This window comes from Misgurnus anguillicaudatus, chromosome 25, assembly GCF_027580225.2.
Source record: "Misgurnus anguillicaudatus chromosome 25, ASM2758022v2, whole genome shotgun sequence".
NCBI lineage: Eukaryota > Metazoa > Chordata > Actinopteri > Cypriniformes > Cobitidae > Misgurnus > Misgurnus anguillicaudatus.
In genome coordinates, this window is record NC_073361.2 from 17,150,958 (window position 1) to 17,172,386 (window position 21,429).

Here is a 21,429-nt window from a genome sequence, read left to right on the forward strand (position 1 = left end):
ATGTTAACCATGTGCATCACGTGTTTTGTCAAAATAAGTGCCTGCTGCCCACGCGTCAAAACCGTTTATGATAAAAGAGACGCTCACGTTCACAAAATACACACAAGACACTCCCTTAACAGTAAACTCTGATTACGCATGAGATTATGCGAGTATCTGGCAACGCAAGCATCTCTTTTATCACAAAGCCTTTAGACGCATCTGCAGCAGGCACTTATTTTGACAAGACACTTGATGCACACAGGATCTCTCGACGCACAAAACACATATTTTGAAAAAAGGAACCACACACATGACGGGCTACATGCATGTTGTGACGAACTTCGCATCGAGCGCTCTCGAAAAAAGAAGTCACACCATTATGACCTCCTTGTGAGGACACTGGACTGTGTTGTCTGCCTATTTCAAAGGGTATTTTTGTAAATCTCGCTTTATGTTGCAAGATGTAGTGCAGAAAGCTGATTCTGGTTATATATTTTGCTCATAGGGCAAAACACACTCATAAAATGTGTAGATTAGCTGACCTAGTGTGATTGTGGGAGTTTTTATATTCGGTTTTAATTGGAGAGCCGTTCGCCAAGCACCTGATCCTTTTATGCAAACAGCTTTTTACAAACGCACAATGCTGCACAATGTCTCGAGCATTTCTCCAAACCTAAAGTCCTAAAAACCCAAAATATTTTTGAAGTATTGTTTGACTATTTAAATGAATTACTTAGTTGTGGGGTTTCCCACCATGGCTTATGTCAGAGATTCTCTGCCCACATGGTACCATCAAACTTCAAATAAAATCCAGTGTTTGCCTAATGGTTGTCCATTTTATATATATATATATATATATATATATATATATATACTGACCACGAGCAATCTGCTGAGAGATAGCGGTCGCCCACATACAAATGCAATAGGTTATAATGAGCAAAATGATCCATTTTTGATGAATATAAACTATTTTATTACCATCATCATACTGTGTAGTAGAATGAATTCTGTCTTTTATTAGGCACTATTTTGACAAAAGCATTTTTTCCCCAAAAATTATCATTAATGGTAGGAGATGCAGGGAAGACAAATGGCCCAGACAGTAACAACAACATGTAATTTATAGGAACATAGCCAGGAACAAAATTATGTGTCATGAATATGATGAAATATATTCCCAGGAATAGAGATTCATTTGAGATTTGTAGGCTACTGTGGTTCTTCATAAAAAGCTTCTTATGTAAGCAGTTGAATGGACCGGCATTCAGATCTACCTGACCTTTTTATGTTCCATTAGCGGTTCTCAAGTCGCAAATTTCTGCTCCACTCCTCCATTCATTACAATTGAATGATTGCAGTGAATTACGTCTTATTGTCATCTACTGTTTAGTGCCATGGTCCGCAGGGAATATTTTTCTATAGACCTTTCCTTTGATTTCTCCTTGAAACTACGCCGTTATGCATGGACCATCAATTGAGCCTTTTTTCAAGAAAAAAGAACCATGTAATGATATAGAATAGCTATTTTTCCTTTTGCACAACCGGGTGCATGCTTAAGGTCATCAATAATCTGTCAAATCGGCTGATACTGTACTGATATGTATATAATGTATATGCATCTGATTTCTTGAAAGGGCCACAAGGATTTCTCAGAACAATATGCGTTTATTAATCCTGGTTGTTTGCCGGCTCAGGTGCATAAGTGCACGTGCTTAGCCTTGATGATTAATCCAAAAATAGCAAAGCAACAGTGTCCCCAAACTCCACTTCATTATTCACCACTGATCGTGTTGTCATGTGGGAGATGGTTGTCACGGTTGCGTGAAGGTAAACAAGTTTAAAGTGACAGAAAATCAAAGCAACCTCGAGTTTCTCAACCATGTGTCTAAATAAGATAGAGCTTTGCTCATGAATTACGTCAAGAGCCATTGAAAACACATCAGACCCTAAACCAATTGTCTCATTACAAATGCTTATTGAGATTTAATTATAACAATTCGATTATTTCAAAACAGTGAAACACAGAATTAATTATTTTGTTTATGCATAAACATTTGAAATATTAGGGCAGTCACGATTATGAAATTTGACTGGCGATTAAATGACTAATAAATTGTGACGATTAATTGCCTGTTTAGGGCTTTGACGATTATGATGATTAATTGACTGTTTTATTGCTTTGACATTTAATTATCTTCTTAATTCTTTAATTTTTTGTTTGTTGATGAAATAATGTTCACACATTGTTGTGATTATTTAAATTAAATATTTTGCAAGGTTTACCTGGCAGTAAATATAAATACACATGACACATATTTAAAATTAATTATTTCATATATAATATAAAATATATTTTTTAAAAACTGAAAATTTTTAATAGGAAAAAACACAATAAAGTGTCTGAAAAATAACACTTTAAAATAAAAATAAAATAAAAATGCAATCAAAATAAACTGACTATACCAGAAGTCATATTAGTACTGGACCACATTACTGTAGTGGCTGCAACAAATCAATTCCTTACAGATCCCTAAGAATAGCATTCTTCACTTTCCTAAATTTAAAATTGCTGTTTTGGAAATGTATGTTTTACCTGGCAGTTCAAACTGCTTATCAAAGTTTTGCAGCATTTCTTTAAATGCTGTTTTTTTCCACTGTATTGAATGGCTTTGCAATGTATCGCATTACACTGTCAGTTAAGGAGTGCCATCTGATACGGTCTCATTTATCAGATGGCACTGATAAATGCTCCCCCTTGTGTTTTTTAGAGAGATGTGCAATCATCGCGGTGAACTGAAATCATCGCGATGAGGTCAAACAATTGCGATGAGATGATTAATTAATCATTTTGACAGCCCTATGAAATATACTATGAAATATGAAAACCCAGCTAATGCATTTTTTTGTGTGATATGTGATCACTTACACGTTGCTTGCCAACAAACACAGACATTTGATTCAGTTTTATTTACTATCTGTGACTTATGACCCGGTTAGGGTTAGCCCCATTTCAACTACATCCATTGTTCCCATAAGGCTGGGTTCAGTGAGAAACTAAACAAGCTTAAATTTCCCTCACAAACAACAACACACGTCTTTGGTGACATTGATTTTGTGTCCGCTCTTGGTTGGTGTGTGTGTGTGTGCGCTATTCTGGGTGAAATGCCCATATAAGGACTTCCACTGTACTTCCTGTGCAAAAGATTCAGTACAGAAAAAAAAAAACGTACAAACCCAGACAAAGTGCATTCGGCACAGAAATACTCTGTCAGATGTCCAAATGGTTCTTTGAAACTTTGTCTATGTTTGCATGAGGGATCTAACTCTTCAACTGTGTTAATAAGTCAGAATGCACGAAATGCCATTAGACCCCCCCACAAAACTGATGTTTGCCCCTCTGTGGCTTCTCTCACAAATCTCATGCTTGTTCATATGAAAGGCTTTGACAGATGACCTTTTCCAAACAGTTTCAGAGCGGTTTGCTGTACCTAACACTTGATAATTGACAATTCAACCAACAGTGCCCAGAATTCTGTAAGCGTCCCACCCTCAGTTTATTCATGCATGGATTATGCTCTCTTACATGCTGCGGCTTTGCTAATAAACCAAAGTGGATATTTGTGTCCCTCAAAGCCTTAAATTGCCCCGTTTGTTTGCTTGTTTAGTTTTCTGTGTGTTTTATTGTGCTTTATAGATAATCTATCTTGACAGTCCAGTAACAACTCTTTCTTGTCTGGTTGTGTGTCTGAGCAGACTTACAGTATGAATTAAACTGCTTTGGAGAGCTTTATAATAGCAGCAATAGATAAAAGAAAAGGTTCCATACGAATAATGATAAAAAATGAAATCCCCTATTTGAGAGATGGGATGAGAGCATTGTAGTTATCCGGCTTATAGTCTTACCCGCCGATGACACACCCACCGACCGTTCATAAACTGCCTAAATCTTGCGAGAAGCTTAACAAGAGATGCCTAAAATTGACCGTTCCATTTGGTGGTGTTGGTTTCTGTGGCTTCATTTCATAAAGTGGTTCATATGTTCCCAAGAATAAGTAAGACATTTGTATGTTAATTTCCCTATAAATTGCAAACACTGTCTCTGTGGTGCTATGAAAATAATGTGACATTATTTTTGCAGTTCCGGTTGGTGATGCCAGTGGCACAAAAAGCACAAACTTTTGTTTTAGGAAAATATTGTGTGGTTGTTTCTTGGGAGTGAAACAACTAAAGATTAAGTATTGAGACTCATAAATAAATAGCAAAGTTCCAACTTTAATATTTAATACGGTGTGTAGGTTCTGACATTTGCTTAGGGAACTTTTTTGCATCCATATAATCCCACAGCCATTGCTTTACTTTATTATGAGAAAACTTGACCTACATATTGTTTCAACATTATTTTGCAGCTATTTTGGTAATGCACTAGTATGAGCAGAGCACAGGCAGGCGGTTAGACCTGCCTCAAACCTGACATTTTAACTAATGTTCTTCACAAAAGGTTAGAGTGACCTACATGCTCCATGTGGAGCTTTCTCGCTCGCTCTCGCTCTCTCACTCTCCTTGCACCTTAATGAAATGTTGCCGTAAGTGTTAGAATGCGTGAGAAGAGTTAATTATTCAGGATAGAAATTAAGTGGTTGATGATAAAGAGGATGGTAGCATCAACACCGATAACAATAGCATCACCCCGGGATTAAAATGAGCCATTCTTAAAGAGAACATGAGATCTTGGTAAAGCGCTTATCCAAATAGACACCATGTACTTTTTAATGCATACCCCTGGTTTTACTGTGGAAGACTTTGCTGTGCATTTTTATATTGAGATACAGTATATATAAATTATACAATAAAGTCGACACAGACAAGTATTTTACGAGGTGGCTAATTTATATGTATTCGTATCTTGATCATATGTTTTAATACGAGCTGCTTTTGTCCCAGTGACATTGGATTTTGGGGTAGGGTCTCATTATTGCTTTCTTCTACGTTTTAATCATACCTGCCCAGCAAGCAATAGCCATAATTTCACAGTCGAGGTTAACTATAGACTCAAAATAGTCTGTGTGTAACCCACTTCAAGCTGACTTTGGTAAAATGTCGGGTTTTTTGCTAAATATCTGGCGAAAAATATGATGTAAGTCCACATTTATTACAAGGTGTTTGGTTTCATTTCATATTTATTTGTTTTTGGGCTATGTTTAGATGTCTATTTTTTCACTGACAGTCCAAATTTTGCCTTGTTTTAGCCTAGACATCTGGCCTCTGTTTGGACGGCTTTTAGGGGTCTTAAAGGAACACGCCCACATTTTGGGAATTTAGCTTATTCACCTTATCCCCCATAGTTAGATAAGTCCATACATACCCTTCCCATCTCAATGCGTGCTGTAACCCTGTCTGTCTCACCCACCACCAGCCCAGCCTAGCACAAAGACCGGAAGTGAATGGCTCCAGCCAGCACACTGCTCCCAATAAGCGACAAAATAATGCCGACATTTTCCTATTTGTGTGTTGTGCTTTGTATAGTCACAGTGTGTAGAAATAACAAGGTCATATGAGAGAGTTTGCTAGCAGTTTGCAGTTTGCTAGCTGGAGCCATTCACTTCCAGTCTTTGTGCTAAGCTAAGCTAGCGGGGGCTGCGTCAGACAGAGTTACAGCTTGCACGGAGATGAGAAAGGTATGTATGGACTTATCTAACTATGGGGGATACGGTGAATAAGCTAAAGTACCAAAATGTGGGTGTGTTCCTTTAAAAATGCAAAAATTTGCTTGCTGGCTGCCATATAAAAATCTAACAGTAATGTATTTTAGATCCGTAGGAGTAAAATACTATAGATAACATTTTAATAGCATGTTCAGCTTGATACCTCCTTATGACTCTCCAACCTGGCTATCTGTTCCTGATATCAAACAGGGATGCGGTAGATCCGATAACCAAAATATATGTGAGTCATCAGCACCTGCTGAATGTCACCTAAATTCCATTTCCTCCCACTGCTTTCAGATCTGTTGGCCACGGTAACCGAGAAGACAGCGTGCATGCTCTGCTGGGCCATATTTTTACGAGAAATAAGTTAATAATGTTCATCACCTCAAAACCCTCCCCTCGCCTCCTGCAGTATGTTGGACACTGTTTCATGCTGGCATTGTTATTACCTATGCAGATCTTCGATAGCCTGGGCTTTGGATTAGTCCGACACTGACACAGCTTGACCTTGTTGGGTTGTGTGTGTGTATGCGTATGTGTGTCTTCTTGTAAAGTGTATGGCGGTGCCTACCTAATTTGACAATGTGATGAGAAAAGAATTAACTGTGCAAAATTAAAATAACAAGTATTGCAAAATATATTCATTAAATTAATAATCTGATAAATTGTATTACTTAAATGTTAAACCCAGAAAACATTTAAACATCAATGGAATATAAATTGACCAACCACTCTTACAAAGGATGTGTTAATTTTTTATGTTAAGCTTTTAACACATTATGTGTAATTTTAACACATTATTTGTCATTTTGTGTTGATTTTGTGGTAAAATAAACACAGAGATGGGTGGATTCTTGGACAACGCATTTAGTGAAACTTAATACATATTTGGGTATGAAATTATATATTGGGGTATAATTTTGCTTTGATGACATGCATTGGGTTGTGATTTTCAATTTAAACTACTAGTATTTATATTACACATTACATCATTCAGGCATTTGTTGCAAATAATGTACCCATTTATTTATTATATGACATAAAACACAGTATACAAACAGTCAAAAGTTTTTTCAAAAAGTACTTAAAATATTCCAAGTAGATGCAAAAAGGATGACAATCCACTGTAAATATCAGTTTCGGTGTATACTGATTCAAAAACTGTCATCAGAAATAATACATCAACTTTGAATTTAAAATAGCATTGGTTCTCGTGTGTCTCATGACCAATTGCATCATTACGTTAGCTGTAAAGAATGTAAAGAGGTCAGTGACGTGACGTTAATTATATTTTGTCCGTATGGATAAATTAAATCTAAAAGGGTTAAAAAATTTCAAAATAAATCTGCAGATTACTTGCATACATTCTCTTTTTTGAGGACCACGTCTTAAATTTCTGGTTTTATTTAATTTTGAAAGAATAATTGGGGGATAATTGCAAAAATGTCAATGTGGTGTAACCGGTCTGTGTCAATTGGTGTAACTAGTTTAATTTTTTAATTAAAATATATTCATAAAAAATGTGGTATATAATCATCTAATTTAGTGTAATATGATTTTTTTACATAATTTGTCAAAGATATTAGAAAACAGATCTGTTTTCAGCATATGTCAGGACAAATATTACAAAAATGCATTAAAATTTACATTTAGAAATAACGAATTAAATGATTTATTAAAATGATTTTATACGTTTACATGCCATCAAGGTGGATAAAATATTTAATATTTCTCATTCTTTGCTGCAATTGGCTGTTACACCATTTGTCATTTTCAGGTCCATTCAGTCCTAATTTGGTAGCACTTTATTTTACAGTGTAAGTACAGTATTGTTTCTTGTTAGTTACAGTATACCTACAATTTGTAATCAGTTACAATCAGTATACTTGCACACAATTTGTAAGTACAGTGGTGTTTGTTATTAGTTATCATATATGTACACTATAAGTACCTGTCATTAACTCACACTTGCCCGTAATTACTCAATACTTAAATTGTACATTCATTTGTAAGTACAGTAGTGTTTCTTGTTAGTATACATATAAGTATGTATCTGGTACTACCCAGTACTTATCTAGAGTTAAATAATAACTACCAAGTATGTAAAACTGGTAATTACAGTAATGATACCATTTAATTACAATGTAGATACTCAAAAGTAAGTACCACACATTTGTCTGTAAGTACAACATATTTACCATATATGTACAAGGTAAGTATACGTACTGTAAAATAAAGTGCTACCCTTTACTTTCATAAAAATTGTGCATTTTCATATTGCATAAAATTAACATAAATACACTATGTGCTTTGAAATAAACCTGATGCATGCTTTTAAAACAAGTAAAAAAGGATTGAATTTCTTCTTGTCAAACCGTTTTTGTCACTGACCCGAATATCTTCATATAAAGTGATCGTATGCCTTCAGTTCGCAAGGTTTGCAACGCAAATTGCTTGTAATACTTTTATACTTTTGTTTTTTGGTAAATTTATGCAATAAATACACGTGACTGTACTTTTACTTGTGTGTTGCGTTTTATGGTTAAGAACTGGTTAGGTTCAGGGTGAGGGTAGGGTTAGATGCTACAAAATATCCTAAAAACCATAAATGTTTGTACTTTTACAAATGCAGAAAATGAAATGCCTAATCTAACCAATAATGCAAAAAACCTTAAAACGTAACTACAGGTTGTATAAGCTGGCCAGAGGGCACTTATCGCTTACACGTACCTTGATGTCATAATATGGTGCTTGCACAAACAAGCTATTAGGTCTTTTATTTTAGAGGACAGTCTCAAATTTAAAAAATAAATAAATACAAATGCAGACATTTCAATGTTGCCTTCTCATCATATCAGATAATAATCAACCACATGCCACCGGTCTGTGTGCGTCACATTTGCCCATGCTATTAACTCCATACATATCTGGATTTAGGTGGAAACCCATGGATATTTTATTAAAGACCGTCTGTGCATGGGAAATGAGCCCTACCGTCATTACTAGCTACTGGCGCAGACTTGCCTTTGAAATGCACCAGATAGGGTAATCTATGATTAACCAGGAAGAAGTTTCACCTTCCTCTGAACAGTTGTCACAGAGAAGTTTAATGAATTAGGTGATGTCTAAACCTGAGACATATCAGCATGCAGTGACATGGCAGCCAGTGGCATTGAATTTAATCTTGCTTGACTTCAGATTTTGGGCTAGTACAGGTCATTCAGAAAGTACTCAGACCCCCTTCACTTTTTTTCAATTTTGTTATGTATAACTATTTTTTACCTCATAAATCTACGCTCAGTACCCCATAATGACAGGGTGAAAACAGAATTTAGAAATATCTGTATTAAAAAGTAGTAAAATAGGACGTATAAAAATATATAAAGTCAATCATTCAGTTGTATATGCTAATTTTGTTTGATACATACTGTACTGTTTTCAGTATAGGCTATAGTGTTTTATAGCATGGTGTACAGTATGCAAAACAATGCAACACCAAGCAGGAATTTATAGTGTACTCTCCTAACTACTCTCAGTCGTGCAGCCATCTGCCCAACTGCATTGGCTGTAGTTGGCAGTACCCCACTGTGTTACATAATGTGAAGCTCTTTCATTTTTAAAGTATTTACATCACTAGATTATCAGAATATTGATGTTTTTTTATTTATGGTTTTGAAGAATGTCCTGCAAAAATGCTGTAAACATTGTGAAATATCATACCCTGATATAAGACGACATGTCGCCCACTCCTAGGTTGTCCCAGACAAGCATCAAGCCCAGTAATCTAATCTGTTGCCAATCTGAATAGGAAAACTCAAACAAAACCTTCATCAGAATGCAAACAGAAGTCTAGATATGATTGCAGTAATGATAGCCTTAGTAAGCACCCGTCCAGATAACAAATCAAATCATGGCATCCTCTACAGCGCTGTCCCAAAACAGCTTGGCAATCATGTCGAGAGGAGCCCATTTTCTTGTTTGGAAACCGGTACTGACGGTGTCAGGATATTCCCAAACAACATCACTACTCATCAGTCTTGTTGCTTCATTCCTCACGGTTTCTCACAATCAGCACAAAATTGCTTTGTGTGTGCGTGTGTTTGAAGTGAGCTTCTTAGCTTTAATGTGTGTTTCTGTACCAAGACTATGCAGTTGACTCCTGTTTAAAGTGCTTTTATTGGACAATGTACTGTCATTTACATATAAACATATAAAAGCAATTATTAGTTGTCATGGTGAAATCTGTAGTAGATTATAAGTGACCCTGAGCCACAAAACCAGTCATAAGTTGAAAGGGTGTATTTGTGGCAATAGATTTTTTTTAAAAATTAGGATATTACAGTAAGTAAAGAAAATTTTCAGTAAAGATATTTTGTAAATTTCCTACAATAAATATATCAAAAATGCATTTATCATTAGCAATATGTGTTGCTAAGGACTTCATCAGGACAACTCTAAAGTCGGCATGAAAATAAAATGAAAAATTTTAATTTGTTTTGGAATATTGTGGTATTTTTTACAAATGACTTATCTGTGTGCTTTATTATTTAAAAAAAAATCATATGCCTTATAATCTTTAATCAATAACGCAAATCTCCTCCCCTCCCCAAAACAATTTCTCTTTACTTCCGGTCATATGGTATGGCAGGTGGGTGGGGTCTGGGAGAAGATCGCTGCGATTAGCAATTAGCAACACGACACAACTTCAAATTATCCAATAAGATCTCGATGGACACATTCAAATCCAGTCCTGCTTAATTTCATTTTTAGAAGCTGGTTTCATTCAGATATATGTCACCACGTGGAAAATAAGGCAATCACTACACTCTTAAAATGAATGTGTTAAATTAACACATCTTGTGTCTAGTTAAGGACAACACATCTAGTGTGTTGTCCTTAACTTAACACATCTCTGTGTTATTTTTGGAATAACAACTGTCCATTTCATTTATTTAAACTGACATTCTACACGAAATGACACACAATGTGTCAAAACAACACACAATGTGTTAAATAGTTTAACACAAAACAATGTGCCAAAATTAACACATCCTTTCTCAGAGTGTACTTACGTTTCATGGCGACTTTGAATGCGATTTTCTCAATGTTTAGATTTTTTTGCACCCTCAGATTTCAGATTTGCAAATTGTTGTATCTAAGCACAAACAAAACCTGCCAGCTGATGGCATTTTTAAAAAAAGCGCGACGCTTACATTGGAAACGATTAAAAACATACGCCTGCTGCCGGCATACACTGTAAAAAATAATTCAGTGGCTTTGTAAATATCACAAAAATAAATTATTAAAATAACTTAATAAAATCTCTTTATGTCACTAAGTTGATTTTTGAGTTAGACAAACCAAAATTAATGACTAAAAAATAAACATATATTTGTGTGTAAAATGTACAGATATTATTTAGTTGTATACATCAAATAAAATAAGTATTTAACTAACAGATTATTTCTTATAGATATTCTTAATATTTGTTGTAAATTTGAATCAATATATTTGAGAATGTCACACTTATATATTTCAGCTTTCAAAACTATTATAATTGCTCATTTCAAGTTAACATAGGTATTTAACATCAACAAAAAAAATAGTAAATTTCATGCATAACTTTAACTATGATTTACTGAATATTTTTGTTGAAACATTATTACATTGTATTATTTGAGTAAATGTAGGCAAAAAAATTCATTAAATCAGATGTAAATTTAAAAATCACAAAGCCAACGGTTTTTTAATCAGCAGCAGAAGAAACAGCGCCTCTTGCAGGAAGACAAACAACCTCAAAACTCCTCAAAAATCCTGGTAAGTGTTGAGTTTATTAATATTTACACTTGTTTTTAATGAAATATTTGATGTGTCCTTGCGTAAACAACTTGTTGGTGTATTTATCTGAATACTTTCGGAGCCATACCGTAAACTGGGTACAATAACAGCTTTCTGTGCACATACTGGTAGATTAATCATTAATATTTTTATTTTACGTATTTATTCAGGTCACCAAAGTATTAATACAGCTGTGCCACTTGAAATGTGTGTAAAATAATAATTTCTGATCGTTTTATTACTGCATAAAGTGGTTGTGTAGACAAACACGTGTAAATCTGTACTGGCTGATAGTCAGGCGATCCGAAATCCGGTCCTCAGTTTCGCTCCACCCGGATTTGTTAGACCTTTCACGTGGAAGCGGAACACAACAGAGCTTAACAGAGCTCACACGCTTATATACATTTATATTAATTATCTCTCGACTCCATATGCCTATGCTTTATTTTCCTTTTTTGTGTGAAGGGTCTCGCACACCGGTGGAGATGCGTTGCGTCTCGTGTAGGACAACTCGCAGTTTCTGATACCACACCGGACGTTCGCATTAAATAGCGCGAGTTTAGTCAGACAAAGTTTACTTCCAGATATAAAATATGCATTCGTAGCCTTTGTTAATCGTTACAGATTTGAGACAAATATGTTATTGTAATGTTAAACTAAGTGGCACTCTGTGGCAGCGTCCAGAGTCACAGCGGACAGCCGTTTAAATAAAGTTATCTTTTTTGCAGGTACAAGTGCTGGTGGTCCACCTGTCTGGGTTCAAGAGGTGTGGATTCTGCATGCTGTGAATTTGAGAGACCTCTCAGAGTTTATTTAGCTGATTGTTTTTGTAACATGTACAATGTTTGCCATTTTCAATAAAACAACGTATACAAATTGCTTTGTTTATCATTGATAATTGATGGTTCAGTATGAAATAAATGTATAACATTAAGTAAATAAAAATAATTTATTTTAGTTAAATAATATTCACAAAATTTTCAGCTACATCTAAGTTACATTTTTAATGATATCAACTTAATTTTTTAGTAGACTTCACTGTGATTTTTTATTGATTTGCTTTTATATTTTTGATTCCATCTACTCAATTTAATTTGTGATAGGAAATTAATGTAATTACTGAAATCTAATCGATTTCATAGCTTTCAAATTTACTAAATTTTTTTAAGTGTAAAAATGCTTCACCAAAAATATTGAGTAGATAATAGTAATAGTTTTTACAGTGTACATGCTTTGATGTGCACACTACCTAAATCTCAATTTTAAAAAAATGACCCTGGTTATACTGTCGTTGACACATGGTTTTGTCGTGCAAGGTTACAATAATATTACCAGATTGAGATTGATAATACGTTTTATAGAAAAACTATTAAAGATGCAATTTGTATAATCCGCGCCGCTAAAGGGCGCCAGATCAAAACAATAACAATGACGTAGATCAATGACGCTCTATAGCAGGGTGGAATGATGGGACTTGTTGTCTTTAACTCAAACACTGATGGCCATCAATCAGACGGGAACAAGAAATCATGTTAACCCATTAGCTAAAGTAATCAAGTTTTATAAATATTGTGTTTGATGACATCGTTTTCTTTCATTATGTAAGGTTTCATGTAATGTTCAAAAAGCAATTGTTAGTCATAGATGTTACAGTAGTAGACCAATACGATGGTGTGTCAACATTGCACAGAATTAAGTGTTCAGATAAACAAACTTACCATAAACAAGCGAGTGGCCCGACAGACGCTATTACTTCCACATTTGTCCACGACACTGTTGTCATGTGGTTTCTACATCAGTAAAGGCAGTAACAAATAATGTGGATATTAACATCATTTACAGGCGACTGCACTGCCCCGTGTCACTGTTTAGGGCGGCAATTTTCTCATAATTTACAAGTAGTTGAAAATATTAGAGATATTGTTAGTAATCAGCTGGACAAAATATATAACACTGCACTAGCGGTTTTTGAATATTTTACTGCAAATATCTTACGAATTGTACTTTTAAGTTAACAAAAAATTTGAATATTAACAATGAACTTTAAATAATAATAAAAAATATACTACTTAAATTTTAGAAATTAAACAAAATGTTTTTATTGTTGATAAAAACAGGAATACACAGCACAGTCTGACGAAAATTCATTAGATAGTCACACAACTTTTTGATTCTTTTTTTGTGATATTATCACAAATTTCTGCATTTTTTCATGACCGTATAACAAATTCCTGTTTTCGTGTGATTATCACGTATTGGTTACTCAACTGTTTTGTCCTATTTTCTTACCATTGTCACTTCGGTTTAGGATTAGATTTACATAAAATGAGATCCCTACCCAAACCCAAATCTAACCGTTATGCCAGGCGACATATAAAAAATATATTCGAAAAAATTGTATGAATCAATACATAAAGTGACATTCTAATGCAAGCACCAAATCTAACCCTAAACTGAAGCGACAATTGTTTGAAAATAGGAAAAAGCAGTTGAGTAACCAATACGTGATAATCACACGAAAACAGGAATTCGTTATACGGTCATGAAAAACGCAGAAATTCGTGATAATACGAAAAACAATCAAAAAGTTACGTGACTATATCACGAAACCTTGTGAGACTGGGTACATTACCAATAATAAAATCAAATTATAGTAAAAAACAATAATTTTTAAAGTTATTGGCAAGAGAGTATACATATGCAGGTGGTATTAAAGTGAGTAAAATATTTTGTTAGGTGAACTAAACTATTTCTAAGTAGATTTTAATGGCAGTTTATTTTTAAATATCCTGTAAAATGAGCAACATACATATTTAATCAAAATTTGATTGTGTCATACCAGTCTAAGAAACAAAAATCGAATTACTTTCAGGTTAAAATTACATTTTGAATTCCAGACTTTTAATGTTGTCTCAGACTTGTCTCAGACAAATGTACTTAAATTTGATTTGAAAACATAATGAATATTCCAGGTCAAGAGCACTCAAAATAAATCTACTGTGAAATATTTCTCTTTATTTAAATGAGTTATATGATTGGAATTCAAGTCTCTGCACAGTATCTGTATATTCAGACTCTTCCTTAGCAGGACTATGATCTGGTTGGGAAAGAGTCTCTTGGGTTTATAGTTAGAAATCATGAATGCTGACTTCTGTGGTCTGATAAGCAGGTTGTGGCAATCTATATTCTCTTTTTGCCTTCCCTATCTGGATGTAGTGAGTATGACTGCAGTGTGTTATAAGTAATCAGATAGAGACCTCTTCTAGCAGCTGGTGGTTGGTGGATCACAACAGACACAGATTTTATTAGAGAGGTGAAACGTACGTCTGTGCAGCCTCCCATCATCTTGCTGGCACATGAAAAGGTCAGTCATCTCCCTGACTGAGACGAATTGTCTTTTGATCGGCTAATATCGTAAACACACATTCCTGCATACTGCGTGGGTCATATAGGATTTGTTTGCTTCGGTGCTCATATTAGAATTCTCTGCCCTTTTGGTGAACTTGTGGTGAATGTTTTTGCAAAAATATTTGAGTACTTTGAGAGTTTTGTTAATAAATGAAATAATTCAGCAATAACAAGACAAAATCTGCAAACATTTACTGTGATTAAAGAGCTTCATTAAACATGAGTTTAATCAATTTTTAAATTATATCTAGGGCTGGGCAAAAAAAAAAAGATTTTTCCATTAATCGTTTTTTTACGTGGTCGAGTAAAAACCGATTCTTAAAGAGCAGAATCTAGTTTTTCTTTCATATTTATTTCCACAAACATTGAACGTAAGATTAACTATAATCTAATTACTAGTCTTCTTCACTAGATGTCATCCTCTTTTTTGCCTTGCGCGATGTTACCAAGAAGCCTGTCATTCATTCATTCAGTGCTTAAAATGGCGGTTTCAGTTCATCGATGTTAATCCCACCTTCACATAAAAAGTCTGAAAGCATTTTAGATTTCACAAGCAAGACGACAACGATAGTGTTGTGGCTTTTCATTTCTTTTTATTAATAACCCACTTGTAAACTTCTGTTTACTGTTCTTTTTTATTAATATAGTATTTGTATTAAATCTATATTCATTCAGTTGAATCGAGAATCGAGTATAAAAACGTACCCGAGAACCGGAATCGAAAATTGAATCGAAATCGAATCGATTTGATAGCTTGTGAATCGAAATCAAACCGATCTGGAACATCTGAATCGATACCCTAACTATTTATATTTTTATGTTTTAAATATGTTTTTACTTTTTAGTATGCCGTTTTATTATTTACCTTTTGTTAATGTTAAAATATGTTGTCACTCAGGTTTTTAAATCTACATATCCATTACAAAATCTTTATACATTTACATAGTAAACAGAGTAGTTTTTTTGTGTGCATCATTATAAATATTTATTAAATTTAGAATAAATACTTGGTAAGAGTTCTGGGACAGGAAAATATGTTTATATTTTGCCACTGTATTTTCATTAAAATACGTAAAGTGATTGGGGATGTAAAAGATATTTGATGCTTCAACCTTTATTCAGGCAGGACAGTAAAGAGTGAATGGAGAGAGATGGTGTGAGATTGGGAAACTACTGTGGATCACATTCAAACTTGTGCCACTTGTGAGTACTTGGACCTGAATACAACCTGAATGTTGCAGTCCAATGTGATGTCATGAAAATATGTGTGTATTTTTCTGTACATTGTTTATGTACATTAACTTATGTTGTCATACACACTGAAACATATAATTTCGACGTATTGACAGGAGTAATACGTTAATTATTTATGTATTAACAGTTATTCCTCATAAATCACTGGCATTGGCGTTTCTTACTAATATTAAAGGGACACTTCACTCATTTGCATTAAGCTTTGTATAGTTAGAACCCAAGTCATGTTTTTGAATGGTCATGCATCATTTCCTTAGTTGCCGCTGAGACAGGAGAAATACAGATTTCAGTGTTGCACTTCCTTCTTTCAATGATGTAAAAATCATCATTTTGCATCATTGAAAGCAGGAAGTCCAATATCTTTGTTGAGGGGTTGAGACTACAAACACCCCTTTTCTTGGTCAAGTAGTAGGGCTGGGCGATTAATCGAAATCGAACCGCAATCGCGATGTGCAACGTTACGATTAGCAAATCGTCAACCAAAACAGCGCTTTTCCTAAACTGACGAGGGGTTTCAATTTAAAGCATGCGCGCAGCCTGTGTCTCTCAATGCTTGTTAAATACTCGCACCCGTTTCCGCATTGCAAGACTTTGCGCGCGCGTCTTCCACAACAGACAGGTGTTTAAACTTGACGCACACGCGCAGCCTGTGTCTCTATGCTTATTAAATACTCACGCCTGTCTCTGCAAGTCCGCATCGCAAGACTTCACGCCCGCGTCTCCCAAAACGGATGATGCGTTAAAACTTTACACACACACACACGCCCAACAATGCTTACAAGCCTGGCTTCTTATTTAAAACAAACTAAAATACCATTTAACTTGGTTGCTAATGTCACTTGAATGAAATGACATGACATTGAATGTATTTGGATTTTATATTCATTTTAAAAATCCCAAATGTTGCTATTTAATATTTTGATAGTTATGAAGTTGAGTATTACAGTTCTTTGTTTACAAAAAAACAAACATAAAGTTGCAGCTATAATGAACCCACTTATTTAAATACTGTTACAGTGTTAGTCCAAGCTAAAGACCATTTTACATTTCATACAATAAGAAGTGTTAATTATATTCTTAATTTCTTTGTTTTTGTTTGCTTATTTTCACAAAAAACAAAAACAAAAACATAAGAATACAGTTAAATCACCAGACCCATAAGCAGTATCAGTAAGATCTAACGCTCTAAAGAGGCAGATGCACATTGCATCTGCTACAAAATTTAATCGCAAATCGAATCGCAATCGCAATTCCTGTCAGAAAAAGCGCAATTAGATTTATCGCACAGCCCTATCAAGTAGGCACCAAATTAAAAATGTATGTTATTTTCGACTACAAATATGATGCACTTTCATTAAAGATTAATGTTTCTACAGGTGAAATGCTCCTTTAATGACATGTTTTCAATCGTATTTTCTGACTTATTTGTTTAAGTTTCAGTGTTGGGGGTAACGCATTACAAGTAACGCGCATTACGTAATAATATTACTTTCCTGAAGTAACGAGTAAAGTAACGTATTACTTATAAATGTACACATTAATATTAAAGTTACTTTTTAAAAAAGTTATACGAGTTAAACTTTTCAGTTTAATTAATTAAATTTAATAACAAAATAATGTACTGAATTAAACTGAACATAATAACGTAGAATAAAGCACTCTGTGCGCCTGAGCGGGAACAGTTTGAGTCAGAAACGGAGATGGCAGACCAGAGTTTGACATTTTTGCGATGATAAAAACACCTGCAAGGCCTCAAAGAGATCAAGCCTCAACCAAGTAAGAAAAAGTAACACAAAAGTAACTTAAAAGTAACGTAAGCATTACTTTCCATGAAAAGTAACTAATTAACGCAATATTGTAATGCATTACTTTTAAAAGTAACTTTCCCCAACACTGTTAAGTTTACTCATTTACCTAATGAAATGTTCATGCATTTCAGAGAATTACATAATATTAACTCTTTCCCCGCCATTGATGAGTTATATCGTCAATTAAGAAAAAAAATGCCTGAAAAACGTGTTCCTGTTGAGTTTTTATGGTAATCTGTAATACTGCTATTATCCACTTACCCAATTTATAAAAAAAACTTAAAGGAACAGTATGTAGGATTGTGGCCAAAACTGGTATTGCAGTAACAAAACTTGTGGCTAAAACTGGTACTGCAATCACACAACTGGTGGCCAATACACAAAATGACATAAACATAAACATCAGTTGAGGGCTGCAACAATATCCTGGCCATACCACTGTTGTCAGTGATATAAGTATTTGAAATGAAAATGATTTCTTAATGTCTAGTGACATATCAGGGTCATTTTATGATTAATTGATATAAATTTCTTACATACTGTTCCTTTAAGCAAAAAAAATATGTTTTGATAATCGTTCTGAATCTGATCTCTAACAAAATTTCTTTACAAAACGATTAAACGTTTTTCAACATACCCAACACTGGATATGTTTATATATTTTTAGAAGAAAATTTTCCTGAAAGGCATTTTGTGAAACAGGCAGGCAACTTAAAAAAAAGTCTGGCAGGGAATGAGTTAAACAAGATTACACTTTAAACTTTAAAATGAATAATTTTCTGTAATCATTTAACCATTTTGTAATATTTAGTTTGTTAGTTTTCTCCTATGCAGTCTTCCCCTATGCAACAATAATTACACCAATATAGCTGTAGACAGCGATACGGGGCCAAGCAACAATGGTCCTGCAACACGCAACGAAGCTGAAAGGACATGCAATTGAAGAATGCAATGTAGCAGATATGTATGGGAACTATCAGCACACAGGACTCAGAGATGAGAATGAACATAATGAAAAAATAAAAATTTTGAAGTATAATATTTATTTGCATGCTGAAAGAAGGACCGATTAGTCCAATGCTGACCTAGAAAACAATTGAACCACCAAAGCATCATACATGTTACACATGAGACTTAAACCAAAAGAGCACAAACGAAATAATACCTGTAAAAATAATAAAGTAAAATACAAATAATGAATTGAAGCTTTTGACTCTTAAGTAAGAGACTTCAATTGCTGCCCTAGCCAGGATTTGAACCCATGATCTCCAGGTTTCATGCCTGTCACCTATCTGGTTGAGCTACAGGGGAGACCTACATACAGACAGCTGCTTAAGCTAGATTGCTGTAGTGACAATGTGTATGTTCAAGTTTGGAGAGATTTTTCTCAAGAACAGAATATTTTTTTAATCCCCTGTAGGTAGTCAAACCTGTTTGAACATTTGACTCTACATGACACAAATTTTAATCGCTGCCCTACGCTGGATTTGAACCCGCAACCTCTGGATTTCATGCCCATCACGCATTTGGTTGAGCTACTAGGAAGGCATAGATTATGCCATCAAATATTCTCCATAGAAGTTTAGTTGATTAAATGGTTTAAAAGTTATTCCTGTTGACAAATGTATTACTTTTGAACAAAGATAAATATCAAAATTCTGTTTGGTCATTTCTATGTGGCTCAGTCCAAAGATAATCTGAGCCAAATTGTGTAACAATTCAACAAACACTGCAAAAGTAGTAGCAAAAAAACTGAATACTGTACTTTTCAAAATGGCCGCTACTGCATTTTTGAACTGGTGATGATGCTTGGCCACCAAATTGCAAGCCGTACAGAACATGGAAAACAGACTTGGTTGAGAATAATAGGTGAGAATAAACTCAAAACAAATATTAATAGAAAGACATAACACATGCATCAAACGGGATTCGAACCCTTAACCTCTGAGTTTTGATGCATGTGATTTAGAAGACTGAGCTACACTGGCAGTGTTGCTAGCTGAGGTTTTCAGAGCTGCAAGCATTCAAATGGAGGAAGGAAGGTGCAGACATGACATTGCAGAGCAGAAATAACAAAATTACAATTTATATGAGAATCAGATAGTTTAAGTGAGAAGAGTTAAAGTTTAAGTCAAGAAAAACATGTTGTATAGGAATGCACAACATGTTATAATATAGTCATAATAATTTAATATGACAAAGAGACAATGTCACAGGGACAGTCAACTTTGGACAGGTATTTCTCGGGAATGGCAGAGAATATCAAAAATGTGTTTGGTCATTTCTGTGCAGATTGCTCCAAAGGTTATGTGAGCACAGCCTGGCATAAAATAGACTTAATTTGCAAAAGTAGTAGCAAAAAAACTACTTCACATATGCTATGAAATAAGATATGAACAGAATGTTGAAAACTGACAAATGAGATATCGTTGGAATCGACATAAACCAGTAAATAAAAATTCACAAAGAAAATGAATATCAGACAAAGTTTTCAGAAGTTATGGGCTGTTTTATATAGTTTATGAACCCTAGGTGGCGCTGTCTTGAGATTTCCCAGGTACCTTCAGGACATCATACCGATGCTTCCTACCGATTTTTGTGCCGATACATTATATAGCACAGTAGTTATCCCAATTTAAAACAAAATTCAAAATAGTGGACAGGCAGTTTGGTCATTTCCGGCATAATATATATCTACAGATTGATCATGAGCCAAGGAATCCATAGACACCAAGATCATAATTTTCTATCAAACATTTCAATAGTTATTGGCAAAAATAGCCATTTTTCAAATCTCATGACCCATAGGTGGCGCTGTCCTCAAATTTGGCATGGTACCCCAGTTCATGGTCCTTATGAAGGGTACCAAGTTTCATTTCAATTGATCAAAGAATGGCCGAGATAATGACTCTGAACGAATTTTGGGTCGACATCGATAAATGTACGCATTTATTACTTTTGAACAAAGATAAAAATCAAAATTCTGTTCGGTCATTTCTCTGCGGCTCGGTTCAAAGATTATCTGTGCCAAATTGCGTAACAATGCAATGAACGCTGCAAAAGTAGTAGCGAAAAAACAAAATACTGTACTTTTCAAAATGGCCGCTACTGTAATGGGTGGAGTCTTAATGTAAGGTGGTCACTGTAATGAGCATGAGGAGAGGAATCAGATGTAGTAGGTAGAGTTTTTGTTGATCAAATGATTCTACAGTTGTAACCATTTGAATATTGAATTTTTGAAGTGTTGGTGGCGCTATAGAGTTAATGCTAGAGACCCCATAGTTGGTCACATGACTATTTAGGACCACCACTACAAGTGTGCCAAATTTGTTTCATTTTCCTATGTACGGTTCATAGGGCTGCCATAGACTCCCATTGGGGAAGAAGAAATATAATAATAATAATAATAATAATAATAATAAATATAGCTG

The 21,429-nt window shown here is 34.5% G+C and overlaps 1 protein-coding gene and 1 long non-coding RNA gene across 2 annotated transcripts in view; both read left to right on the forward strand.

The window, feature by feature from the left end:
* The window catches only part of dok6 (docking protein 6), a 96,739-nt gene that overhangs the window by 14,877 nt on the left and 60,433 nt on the right, over positions 1-21,429 (forward strand). The gene's annotated exons all lie outside the window — the stretch shown is intronic.
* Positions 11,097-12,404, forward strand: LOC129442638 (uncharacterized). The gene is made up of 2 exons (XR_012368074.1): positions 11,097-11,507; positions 12,257-12,404. It is a non-coding gene; the product is annotated as an uncharacterized lncRNA (long non-coding RNA).